This window comes from Gavialis gangeticus, unplaced genomic scaffold (assembly GCF_001723915.1).
Source record: "Gavialis gangeticus isolate Ggan-Ray unplaced genomic scaffold, GavGan_comp1, whole genome shotgun sequence".
Classification (NCBI taxonomy): Eukaryota; Metazoa; Chordata; order Crocodylia; family Gavialidae; genus Gavialis; species Gavialis gangeticus.
In genome coordinates, this window is record NW_017729001.1 from 16,155,383 (window position 1) to 16,168,949 (window position 13,567).

At 45.3% G+C, this 13,567-nt stretch overlaps 1 protein-coding gene across 1 annotated transcript in view; it reads left to right on the plus strand.

The window, feature by feature from the left end:
* PPM1F (protein phosphatase, Mg2+/Mn2+ dependent 1F) overlaps nucleotides 1–13,567 on the plus strand; it is a 35,482-nt gene that overhangs the window by 744 nt on the left and 21,171 nt on the right. The gene's annotated exons all lie outside the window — the stretch shown is intronic.

Below are 13,567 nucleotides of genomic sequence, written 5' to 3' on the forward strand. Positions count from 1 at the left end.
CCGCCCCGGCGCCTGCCTCCCTGGGGGGCAAGCCGCCCCCCCCCCCCCCCCCCCCCACACATGCATACCTCCATGATGGACCGCGGTGCTAAAATCCCCTCATGAAAGCCAAGTGGCTGTTTTAAATCTCTTGGTGAAAATAGTGCTTGGTGTTTAAATGAGGCATACACAAAGCCACCAGAGGAGTTTCTTGGAAGCCCAGGGACCCCTGGCCTCGTTTCTGCGCCTACTTCGCTGTGCTTCCCTCCAATAAATGTAATTTTTATTTTCAGAAGTAGCCTGATTGAGAGGATCTAGGTTGTCCCCTGCCAAGTTCATTCCTTGCTTAAAAAAATGCGTGTGCTATGTAGACTTCTAATAGGACCAGCATAACAATTGCGGATGTCGTGCTAATACAGTCAGTGAATTGGGGTGATGCTCTAGTGCTTTTTTGAAACTAGAAATGTGCATTCAAATTGCTGTTTAGGTCATAGCCCTAAACGACTGTAAAGTTCCTGTTTATTCACTCAGGACTGAATCGCCCTTGACCAGAACAGCATTCTCATGAGCATGGTGTCATTTAAGTGAGATCTTGAAGTTCATCATGTGCCCTGAATTTTAAACTGCTTTGGAAAATGAATAGCTCTGGATGAGCATTTTTGTGGATCAGATCAGAACCGGTCAGAGGGAAGCCAGTGAGTCTGGATCCTGTTCCAAGAAGGAGCCTGGCTAAGGAGGTGTGAAGCTCTGCAGTTGTCAGGTATCTCCACAAGAAGCAATTTAGGGAACTGAGGATTCTGTGCTTAGTGCAGTTCAAATTTCACGCAGCTTTTGGGCAGTCAGTGAAAGCGGAGAAACCGTGCAGCTTTTGCAGTGCTTTTATCCCACCTGTCACTAGGGGTGTTTGCACAGAAAGGAACCAGCATGTCAGCAGCTGCATTCTTCACATACCTCCTCTGCAGCCAGCGCTGATTAGACAGCCAGCATCTTGGACCTCCATAAGCCCTCAGTCTAGTATCTGTCTTTCCTTAGGGGTATTTATTCCAGTTGGCTGCTGGAAAAACTTTGAGGGAGAAGGCAATTACAAAAAAAGCAGAGCAATATAAAAAGACATAGAGACCCTCCTGCACGTACTTTCTTCTAGGCAGTAGGCACTTGGAAAAAAATCAGAAATATGGGACACAGTAGTTTAATATTTTTCTCCTGTCTGCCTAAGTTGATCAAAAAGTGAAGCAGTTGTGATGGACACTGCTTTCAGGCACAGTACAGCTACATTTGAATTGTTGGGTACCTGGTTTCATTATGCATCCTACACCCAGTGAGGCACTGCTCATTCGTTTTATAATGTAGCTTCAAAGAACAAGAATCCCAGTACAAATCACTTTGAAACTGAAACCAGAGAAACATACAAGAGAAGAACAGAGGGGGAATGGATATGGGAGGAAAGAGAAAAGGAATTGTTTTAAGGGCTCAGATAAGTGGTTATTTAAAGAGGCATTGGTATTTTGTTTACAAGTAAGCAGGAATATTGTCAGGTCAGAGCAAGTGCACAGCAGCATAGATTACCTGCTGTTATGGAATATAATTATGACATGCCTAAAGGCAGGTGGCAGGTTAAGGTAAATACCCATTGGGAATAGACTTCCATACTGTGAGATTTAACCCAGTTAAAAACTTTTAATTGGGCCACGTAGGTTTCTTTAGTTTCCATACTTTCTTCTGTTGCTGCACCATGGTGTTAGAGTAGTTAAGATGGCAGCTTCCAAATTAGGGGTAACAATCCCAGATGGAGTTGAAGCAAAGTTGCAAGTCCCAAAGATGTTCAGATACTCCGCGTGGCAGAGGACCAGAAATAGTTGTTTATGGTCATAAGGGTAGGGTTATGAGCATAAAACACTGGTATCTGCCAAGTTAAGGCATCTTGCTATTGCTCCAGAGGTATGAGTGTGAGCCTTCTTTCAGGCTCATGTTGAAGGCTGATCCCAGTTGACTCGGCTGTACATGGATCCCTGGTTGTTCAACCTGGCAGTTAAGGTCAGTTGGATGTGATGCTAGCTACAACACTCCATTGTGTGCCACTGGCCCCAGAAAATAACATGCCTTAACTAAGTTAGCTTGGTGGGCCATTAAACTTGGAAGATTTTGACTTTGTGTTATTCTTTGGATTTTTATGTAGTGCTCTGGCAATCTACTATCTAATTTCTGTGATCTCTAGTAATGTAGAGCAGTGCTTTACAGCTGGTGTGCCATGGCACACCAGTGTGTTTGTGAAGAGCTCCCTGGTGTGCTGCGAGAATTTTGGAATAATAATAAGAAAGTTCTCCAGATGCCGAACACTAATGAATGAGTCACGTTGATGAGATTATTCACAAAAGACCCTCACCTCTGTTGGCCATGGGGGAGAGATGGCATCAGCCAAGCAGAAGAAAATTCATCTACTGGGCATGTACTGGCTGTGGAGGATGCACAGTTCATGAGCCTCTGAACAGCTGTGCCATGAAATTTTGCTTCAGCAATGAACTACAATGAGCTTATTAAGTATGGGGATGGGGAATGCCTTAACAGGTGTGCTGTAGAAAAAATGTATTAATGTGCCTTGGTCTGGAAAAGATTGGGAATCGCTGATCTAGAGGACTCTCAAAGTGCACCGTGTAATCAAGCTCTGCATGAAGTTCTTCAGTGCTGTTAATGATTTCTGCTGTGTTAGTTGCTACATTCCTATCTGTGTGAAGCAGCAAGGTGCAAGCCAAGTACTAAGGAGTCCATCAGGTGATATTCAGTTCCACCCCACTTCTAACTGCTGTAAGACACAACCCTCACTGTCTGTGGAGGGAGCAGTAGTCCAACCTTGACCTGCGGAAGGGTTGCTACATAAGGCTTTTGAGGAAAGTGGAGAAAGGAATGGGCTTTATTAGATTCTGCAAGGAGCTCCAAGTATTGGCAGTCTTCTAAAGCAAGTGTTTTGCCATTCAGGGTGAAGAAACAGCCAACTAGATCAAACCATAGTTAGTTGCCTTTGCAGGTGATGCTTAAAATAGCTTTACATAACTGTAAATATTCACAGCAGTCTACAAAGTGTCATATACTTGTCCTGTCCTGTGGAGCTTGCAGTCTAAGGCAGTGATTCTGTAGGGACTTGAACACATGCTTAACTTTTATACAATGAGTAGTCCCATTTAAGTCGATTGCTGTGCTTGCTTTCTGTAAAGTTCAGCAGATTGGTGTTTATCCAAATAATTTCTCTTTACAGGATTTTTATTGAAAATGCATTTTGGGGGTGAAAGCCCACTGTGCTATGAACACCACCTACAGAAAATAACTGGAATTGTAAGGAATCCGCGAATGACTTTAAAGATTTAAAGTGATCTGAAATGTAACTACCAGAAACATTTCTAGATCCTCTTAATGAACTTGAAACAACTTATCTTGAAGATAGTTGTATGTAACCAAGAAACAATGTAAAATTCAGACAGGCTTCCTGTTTGAAGACTACTGTAATAACAGTTGTGAGACTCACTTCCTGTTCTGACTCCCCTGAAACCTGTGTTTTTCATCTTTGGGTTGCTATTCTTTTTCTGGCACTACATTTTCAAAACTGCTTGCTTGTTTTTAAGAATAGTTGGTTATTTTAATCTTTCTAGTTTTTTAACTCGTCTCTGGGGCTAATAGTGACATGTTTCAGTGTAATGCAGTAACATTGCATCCATAGATTCAGTGCTCCCTTTTATTTTATTTTTTTCAAAGAATTTATGAGTTTCTGTCTTGACAGTTTCTCAGTTGCATGCCATTTTATTTTCTCTGACAGAGAGCCAGGTATTAATCAGACCAAGAGCTTGCAGTGTATGTCATATGGAAGTATCTGGGAGGAAAAAGGCGCAGTAGTACTGCTATACATCCGGTACTGAGTACAATTGCTTTAGGGAGAGAATAACTGGAAGTGACTGGAATTCTTAGAACTGGAAATGGTCTTAGCATAGTGGGGGAGGGAGGAAAACGTTGCTTTCAGCCAGGGCAGTCTTTTGTTCCCTTCTATGGAATGTGGCTAACATTTTCAAAAGTTCCCTGCTACTAAGTCCTTGGGCCCAGGCAGCGTGGTGTTTCTCATAAGATATTCTGAATGGCAGAACTTTCATATAGTTGATGGATCTTAGCAGCATGCAAATCTTGTATGGTTTATCCTTGATTAGTTTGTCTATAGTTTCCTGGAATCTTATTAATTTTCTATATTTTTTAAAATCTATAATAGAACACAATCCCTCCAATCCAGTTAGTGGGTGGCTAAGTGGCTTAGGGACCGCACCCAGAGAGTGGTGGTGGATGGGTTGTTCTCAGCCTGGAAGGAGGTGGGCAGTGGGGTCCTGCAGGGTTCGGTCCTTGGACCAGTGTTATTTAATATTTTCATCAGCGATTTGGATGAGGGTGTGGTGAGCACCCTTTCCAGGTTTGCAGATGATACCAAGTTATGGGGCAAAGTTAACACACCGGAAGGCAAGGAGCAGATACAGGTTGGATCAATGGGTGGAACGAAATGGGATGCAATTCAACAAAGATAAATGTAAGGTACTCCACCTAGGAAGGAGGAATCCCCAGCACACCTACAGGTTGGGGGATGACCTCCTCAGCAGCTCAGAGGCTGAGAGAGATCTTGGAGTCATAGTTGACTCCAAGATGAACATGAGCCGGCAGTGTAACGAGGCCATCAACAAAGCCAGCCGCACCTTGTCGTGTATTAGCAGATGCATGACCAACAGATCAAGGGAGGTGATTCTCCCCCTCTTTGTGGCATTGGTCAGGCCACAGTTGGAGTACCGTGTCCAGTTTTGGGTGCCACACTTCGAGAGGGACATGGAGAATCTGGAGAGGGTTCAGAGGAGGGCCACTTGCATGATTAGTGGCCTCCATGAAAGACCCTATGAGGGGAGGATGAGAGATGTGGATCTCTTCAGCCTTTACAAAAGATGGCTGAGGGGTGACCTTGTAGCTGCCTATAAGTTTATCAAGGGAGGACAACAGGGAATTGGTGACGTGCTATTTACCAGAGCGCCCCAGGGAGTAACTAGGAATAACGGGTGCAAACTACTGGAGAGTAGATTTAGGTTAGACTTTAGGAGGACATTTTTTACTGTAAGGGTGGCCAGAATCTGGAATGCACTTCCAAGAGAGGTGGTACTATCACCTAATTTGGAGGTCTTCAAAAGGAGGCTTGACAGTCACCTGGCTGGGGTCGTCTAACCGTGGTCCTTTTTCCTGCCGGGGCAGGGGTTCGGACACGATGAACCATTGTGGTCCCTTCTGACTATAATCTATGAATCTGCAATGTGGCCCACAATTCTTGAAACTTAACATTATTCTGTCAGCAAATGTCTGTGAAACCTTAATGTCCCATCTCCTTTTAGTGTTGGTCCATAGAGAGAATGTCAGAATGCTGTTGTTAGATACTCCATTAGCTCAAGTGGCAGATGCCAGTGGAGTGGATCTAACTCTGGCTCCAACCCTGTTGATAGTGTAAGTTGGTGCCAACTTGGTATGATTTTTTTTTCAGCCTGTTGTTTAAAAGAACATTAAAGGAACATCAAGGTGGCAAATAGAGCCCTCTAAAAATTAAGAAAGGTCAGAATTGACATACATTTCTATTTACATTATTTTATTTTATCATAAAGATTGTACACAAAGCAGCCAAAGGAAGGTTCTATCTTATAAAAGACGTATTCTAATTTGAGTGCTCGAGTTCACAACTTCAGCGTTGTTTTTAACATGTTTTTGGGTGTGTAATTAAGCTCTCTCTGGTACAGGGGTCAGCAGTGTTTTTGGGCAGAGTTCCAAAAGCACATCAGCCTTGACTTGTAAGATGTTGGCGTGCCAGGGGCAGATGGCAAGAGAGCCGCAAGAGGCTTGATCCTTGTTGTGACGGCGTAGCCCCGGTCCCTTCCCCACTGTCTGCCCTGAGGTGTGTATGCCAAGCAAAATGCCTTTGCATGCCATGCTCTGGCATGCATGCTGGGGTTTGCCAACCCCTGCTTAGTATCTCTTTTGAGTCATACTGGCCATGTCTACGTGAGTGGCCAACTGTGCAATTGTTACCGCGATCATTTAGTACTTTCTTAACCAAGTACTAAATGACTGCGCAGTAACCAATGTTACTGTACAGTCCCATTGCCACGCAGTTATTTTTAGACACTACTGTGCAGTAGGTCTGTGCAAAGCTGCTAGTATTCACTTTGGATTCATCTGTTCGAGGGCAGTGATTCGATTTGGTGATTCGAATCACTGTCCCAAATTGATTCGGCCCCATCTCCCACCCACTCTCAATGGTTGCTCCGCCTGTTCTCCCAGCTTGTTTAAAAAAAAAAAAGCCAGTACTCACTGGCTGCTGCCGTGGGGGAGGGGGGCAATTCCCTGCTGCCTTCTAGGGGCCAGGCCAGGCTGGGGGGCACAGCCCAGAGACGGGGGCAGGGACAGCAGAACACAGACTGCAACCCTGCCTGTGTTCTCCTGACTCTGCCCCCCGGTGCCTGCTATGGCGCTGGGACCTATGACTGCTTGGGAGAGCCCAGAGCAGCAACATATTTTATTTATTTATTTATTTTTTTAAAACAACTTCCTTGCACTCCTCCTGGCATGCCAGGAAAAATGTCTCTGTGTGCCTCTAATTGACACGTGTGCTGGGGGTTGCTGATCCCTGTGCTAGTGTGATCACTGATGTTTTTGCAAGAGGCAGCCATTTCAATTAATCTTATAACTGTTTTCACCATTCAGTCCACCTGTTCCTGTCAAATTCAGAAAGGTCTTTTACTGGTGATATCACACATGAAACAGCTTTTTAATCTGCAACTCCAGGTTGGGTCATTGTTAGGATAAAAGATGGGGGTCTACTTAAATCATGGGGGTACTTACCAATTTTCATGGGTTGATCACAGCATAAAGTTCTAATACCACAGTCATTTTGCAGGGCAGGGGTAGGGCCTGAGTAAGTACTGTGCAGGACTGCTGCACAGAGCAGATGGATGCTCCATCCCACGCTGGCAGGGGCAGTGCTGTACACTTGGAGCTGGGTCTGGGAAGCATGAGTTGAAGCAAACACAGGGGGAGGTGCCACAGGCAGCTCAACCCGGCTGGGTGGGAAGTGGGGGCTACCCTGGGCTTCCCCAGACTTGAGTGGCTGGCAGCACCCAAGATAGGCCCGGCCTGGCCCATGCAGCTCCATGGGCATGGGGCACAGCCACCCTGCCTGCAAGGGGACACCACCTGGGTTGGGGCAGGACACTGGGCACAATGTGAGCAGGGTGGACCCAGCCACCCCCGGTGCAAGGGCCTGGCCACAGGAGCTCCCAGGAACAGCTGCCATGGGTGTGCCATGCCTGTGCCCCAGCCTCACCCACCTGCAGCTCCTCTCCCGGGGCTGGTGCAGGGGCTGTGCAGGGTTTCTGCACTGTAAGGCTTGTGGCCAACATGGCCCTGAGCACTGCCTGTGGCCACTGTTCCCAAAGCCTGGGGGGCTTCCATCATGGCCCAGGGGACACAGGCAGAGCCAGAAGCCCCCCAAGCCTGGTGTTATGCCCCAGCCAGGCAACGTCCCTTTGCAGGTAGGGCGGCTCTGCCCCATCTCCATGAAGCTGCATGGGCCAGGACAGACCAGGCCCTACCTCAGGTGCTGTTAGGCACACCTGCCTGCCATGACCTGAGGCTGAAGAGCCCCAAAGCAGCCTCTGCTTCCTGCCTGGCCCCCACTCTTCTCCGGTTGCTGCTTTTCCAAGGGCCCAGCCAGGCCAGCCTATCTACAGCACCTTCCCCCTGCACTTGCTTCTCCCTCCACCACCTGGTGCCATCGCTGGGTGCCCCAATGCTGCCCCTGCCTGGGTGGGACTGGGCCAAGCCCTGGCTGGGCCTGTCTGCTTGAGCCCTGGCTGGGCCCTCCCTCCCAGCCCTGTACCCAGGCCCATCCCCCTCCCCTAACTCTGGGGCTATCTGTGAGGCCTGAGCGCCCTGGACCTGGCCCTGGCAGCTGCTGCTGGGGTGTCACTGCCTCCCTCCATGGGACACTGCTCTGGATTAGCAGACCCAAGCCACAGCCGGTAGTGGTGGGAGACCTGGGCAGTGAAGGACATATCCTCTTTCTTCTTCCTTTTTCCTCTCTCTTTCTTTCTCTCTCTTTTTTTCTCTCTCTTTTCTCTCCTCTCTTTTTTGTGTCTTCTCTTTCTCTTCTCTTTCTCTCCTTTTTCATCTCCCCTCTTTTCTGTTTCTTTTTTCTTTCTCTTTTCCTCCTTTACCTCTTTCTCTCTCTTCTCTCCTTTTTTTCTTTTTTTCCTTTCCCTCTTTTTTTCCTCTCTTTCTCTTTTTTTCCTTTCTCCTCATAAAAAGTTTAACAGAAAAGAATACACAAGAAGAAAGGTAGTATGTGAAGTTTGATTTATTGCCACCAGATATGGAATTTTTAGAAAACTTAAAAAAAAAAAAAAAGGCAACATTTATGATTATTAACTGTATTAATATGCAGTGTGTACTGCTGTGTACCCTCTGCCCCAGTTTTCTTTTTGTGTCATGCAAGCACTCTGGCATCTTACAAAGTATACATTGTGGTTTTTTGGATGTCTTGCTTAGGCTTCATGTGCACAAGATAAAGGTGGAACATATTAAGGCATTGTCATTTATTAATACAAGTTGCTAAACTGACTAGCAAATTTGCTGTTACAATAATCCATGATCAAAGAAGTAGATTTCAAGAAAGAAGAATTAACTGTGTCTTTTTATTATAGGTGGTTCAGTCATAGTTAATATGTATTAAAATTCCTTCACCAAAGCTGGGTTATGATTAGTATAACTTCAATGTATATGCTTGCGTTGATTCCAGCTTATATCTTTCTAAGTAGTATTTTTGCCATTCTGAAGTGGAGAGGTCCTGTTATTGCACCAGCTATGAGGTGCTCCACATGGGGAACTGTGGATTTAAATAGAATACTGAATGTCATGAGACTTGAAATAAAACCATGAGAACTGCTAACAATGAGCTGGAAGATCTAATATAACTTTTAACAGCTTTAAAAAGTGGGGTTGGGTGAGGGAGCTGTCACTGGGGAGGTGCATCAGCTGCTACACTAACCCTTGTACCTGATTTAGTGCTACAAATCAGCTAAACTGTTACACAGGGGCAGGAAAGTCCAGCCTACAGCTGGATCCAGCCTGCAGCTGACCCTATTTCCCAGCAGCCCCTGCGGCAGTGGCTCACAATGTCTGCTGCCACCAGACCCAGCCTCTGCTGCCTGGGCACCCTGCCCTGTCTGCCCCACACCTACCACTAGGGGCGGGACCTGTGCAGGCAGGGTGTGTGGCCAGGAGCAAGACAGACAGGCAGGGCCAGGGAAACCCCGGGATCTTGGAGCTGTGACAGTGTGGGGCTGGGGCAGAGCTGCAACTTGCTGCCCCCATGCCCCTGTGATTAGTGCGGGTTCCGTGGACAGGGGCATGCAGGGAGTGGGTCGCGGCTCTGCCCCAACCCAGGCCCAGTGTTGGCCCTGGCCCTGGAGCAGCTCCCCACCCAGCCTGCACTACTCCCGGGCAGTTTCTATTGAGAGCATGGGACCACGGGGCTGTGATGGTGTGGGGCTCAGCCTCAGCTCTGCGGCTCCATGCTGTCACAGGCCCATGGCCGCATGTTCCCAGGGTCTCCATGGAGAGTGGCCAGGAGTGGCCCGGACATGTGCTGCTGGGAAATAGAGTCCAGCTGCTGGCTGGATCTACCCTTTTGCCCAGTCCTGTTCTAACCTAATGCTGAATGGCACCGCATTACATTTGTAACTTTTTGTTTTATATACTTGCCTGGGTGCTCCTGCATACATACATAACATTTGCATCATAACACCTTGTATTCATATAATTTGATATTATGCAGTTATTTCTTGGTGGCTTATTTTGCTATATTATCATGCCATAAGGCTTTAATGTGTGGTCAGTTTACTGTCTGTCAGATTAATACTTGAATCGCATTTTAAATGTACCGCGTGCCACAGCTATTAGGATATGAAATAAGAAGAAAGAAGGAAGAAAAAGGGGAAGACCTTGAATAAATGCCAAAAAATAAGATAAAAGTAGTATTAAAAAAGTATGTGAACTTGGAACTGTGTAAATGTTTGGTTCTTTGGCTTCTTGGAGGAAACAAATTCCACTTTTCCTTGGAGAACTTGCATTCCTTGTTCTTGTAGTTTTGCATGTAATAACTTTGTTGTTCCTGTTTAAATCCTTTCTACTCTGTCTCATTTAGCTTTGAAGGTTGCATTTAGTTAACCAAGGTGTGATCATCTTGTGTTTGGCCTTCTGCTATTAAGAATGCATTCATGGTCTGTTTAAAACTTTGAGCATAGCCAGAAGGATGCTTATGAGTTAGAGGGAAATAAAAACAAGATGACAGGACACTTCATGTAGTAGGGTTCCTTGCAATGACTATATTGGTATATATTTTTACTTGAAGTGAATGTGCCCGACTCCATTTAACTCTGTAGGTTCCAGGCCTGACCTCTCCCTTTTTGCCGTCTCTGCTGCTTGTGATTAATTTTATCAATCTTAGACTCTCCCTTTTTGCCCTCTCTGCAGCTTGTGATTAATTTTATCAGTCTTAGAGGGAAGGTTAGGAACTTTCCAGGGCAGATTCACTGTTGATCAATAGCCTGTCACCATCTAAGACCTGGAAACTGACATCTTGAATAAGAAGTGTAGTCCTGAACTTGAGCTGACTCAGCAGAAAATGGAGGGAATGTGTAGGAGGGTTGATCACTTCTCCTGTGTAACCTTGTATGTTTAGTGCTTTTTTCCTTTATTTATTTTTATAGGAGTGAAGTGAAATTATTCAATAAACACACACTTTTGATAAAGCTGTCAAGATGTCTGAGCCCAAGTAAATTTTCAGGACCAGTCCTGAAGCCTCTTTGACAGTTTTGCCCAAAAAGAATCCTGAGTGACTATTACTTCAGAGCTGAGTGAGAATAATAAATAATCTGCATGTATCTTAAAAATCCCTCATTCTTTTTTTTTTTTTTTAAGTAAATATTAGTCAACAGGAGTCAGTTAACAGGCTGAATTCATACAGCAGCTATTTTCTATCCATCTAGAGGTTTTCAGTTCTTTTTGACAGGTATGTGTCTCTATGTTGCTTAGCACAGCAGGCCCTTGGTTGTGGTCATTTTGAAGTTTTAGGGGCATTTCCTGCAAACCTTGGATTCACTTGAGTAAAAGAATTCTGCAGTTAATTATAAGACGAGAAGGGAAATAAACAAAGTTGGGGGTGGGGAAAGTACTGAACAAAGACAGCTTTTGTTTACTTGGAGATTTGATTTGCAAATGCTGGCAGTTCCCTTTTGAGCAAAAGATCTGCTCAGATTCTTCTAGTATAGAGATGGCTTCATTTAGACACCTTGAAAGTGGAGCTCTACTAACAAGTGCCAGAGCTGCTTTGCTAATTTAAGCTTTTGTTTTTTCCTGTGTCAGTTGTTTTAGGCCTGCTCAACCTTTCTGTACCCAGATGATAGAGATTATATTGGAAAAGTGCACGCTTGCTGGTTGAATTACATATATGTTGGGGGGCTTTGCTGGCACAGCTCTGTCAGTTAGGGTTACATCTCTTCACAGTCCTGATCTATATAGCTTTATCAACAAAAATTTAATAGTACAGCCTTCACCTGACTTCATTACCACACTTCTCACAGTAGCATGATAATGACTGGTACCTAATACGAGGGCTTCCAAGGGAGATGGTGCTCTCCCCTGCCTTGGGGGTCTTTAAGAGAAGGCTGAGTAGGCATCTGACCCCAGCACTCTTTCCTGCCTAGGCAGGGGGTCAGACTCTGATCTGTTGAGGTCCCTTCCAACCCTAGCATCTATGAATCTAACTTCTAGGATGAGCATGCGCTGTTTGTTGGGTGGGGGGGTGGAGGTGAACTTTGGCAAGTGTCTAGCCTACCATTCTCTGACATGAACATTAAACTTCACGGGTCCAGTCAGTAACTACTTAGGACAGTCTGGTTACGTGCCAAATGATCTCCTGACATTATCTGGGGGAGATGAGTAAACAAAAAGTTTGGTAGAGTTCGGCAAAGCCTTGTAACACCCTCTACCAGGTTGCACAGGGCATTCCTCCCTGTTTAAAGTGCTGGAGAGCAGCTGTTCAGCATCTGCTATCTGTTGAGTTGTTATGCTTTTTTAAGACGTTGTAATCTGTGAGCACAGAGCACAAGAAACGGTCTGTCATGTGGTTTGAGAGCCCTTCTGGAAGAGTAGTCATATGTGAGACAGGGAATCTGGACAGCATGCAGTAAGTAGCCTAACATCTGATACTCCAGGTCTTTTTCTGGTGATTTGCTGCATTCATCTATATGAGGTGTATGATGTGACAGTGAAACTTTCAGTGTAGAGGTTTTTGCCTATTCAACAGACGGGGATTATTTTATCTACGCTGTTTTTATTATTATTTTTATTTCAATAAGAAACTTGTGGGGATTTTGTACAGATTTTCTTTTCTTTTTAGAGGAGTATGGAATGTAATGTGGAGCTCTACTGCGTAAGGTTTACGGTAGCCTCTGATGCATAAGAATAAATTGTGTATTGCCTATGATGCAGTGGCAACAACTTTTTTGAAAGTAGGGGGAAAGTTGATAACTGAAGTTGGACTGAAAGCATGGTATCAAAAGATGAAGAGGACCAAGCTAAACTGACCTCTTGCCTTGGCCTGGATCTAGGATGTGTAAGATTTCATCAGTTTATAAATTCAATATAATGATCAGACTGACTAGCACTTTGGGGCTTAATGTATATCAGCTACTGTGTAACTTTGTGTCTGTTCTATCCTGCTATAAGTGCAAAGTAAACCAGGTAGTTTACTCTTGAATGAAACAGCTTCTGAATGATTGTGGTTTAGTTTTCACTCTCCTCTGGGATAGAGTGGACGTTCAAAACAGTTACTAGGGCAGCTGATACCTAGAAAGTTCTTCCATCCTGCCCCCTTCCTTGTCCATCTGTATTTTGATGGAAAAGCAGTTAGGCTGAATCTATATTAGGCTGAAACTATATATTTTCCTGGGTGAACAGTACATCTACCCATGAGCCCAGATAAAAACAAGGCATTTGTCTTGTTCTCAGCCCAGAGAAGGATGCAATTCCTTTACTGTAGGCATACAGCATGTAAAGTGCTATTCACTTTTGCAAGAAGAGAGATGCTGTATAATACACATGTATGCGATAATTATCTCAGTCAGCAACAGAGATGTCCTTGACTTCAGAAAAGCTGACCTTAACAAGCTCAGGAGGCTGGTCAGTGAGGCCCTAAGGGACCATGACTCCAGGGAGAGGGGAGTTCAGGAAGAGTGGTTGCTCCTCAAGGGAGCGATCCTCAATGCACAAGCTAAGTCTATTCCATCTTGGAGGAAAGGCAGCAAGAGGGCACAGAAACCCCCCTGGCTCTCCAGGGACCTAGCAGACCTCCTGAGGCTAAAAAGAAAGGCCTACAAAGGATGGAGGATGGGATTCACCTCCAAGGAGGATTATTCTGCACTGGTCCAATCCTTCAGGGAGCAAACCAGGAAAGCCAAGGCTGCAGCTGAACTCC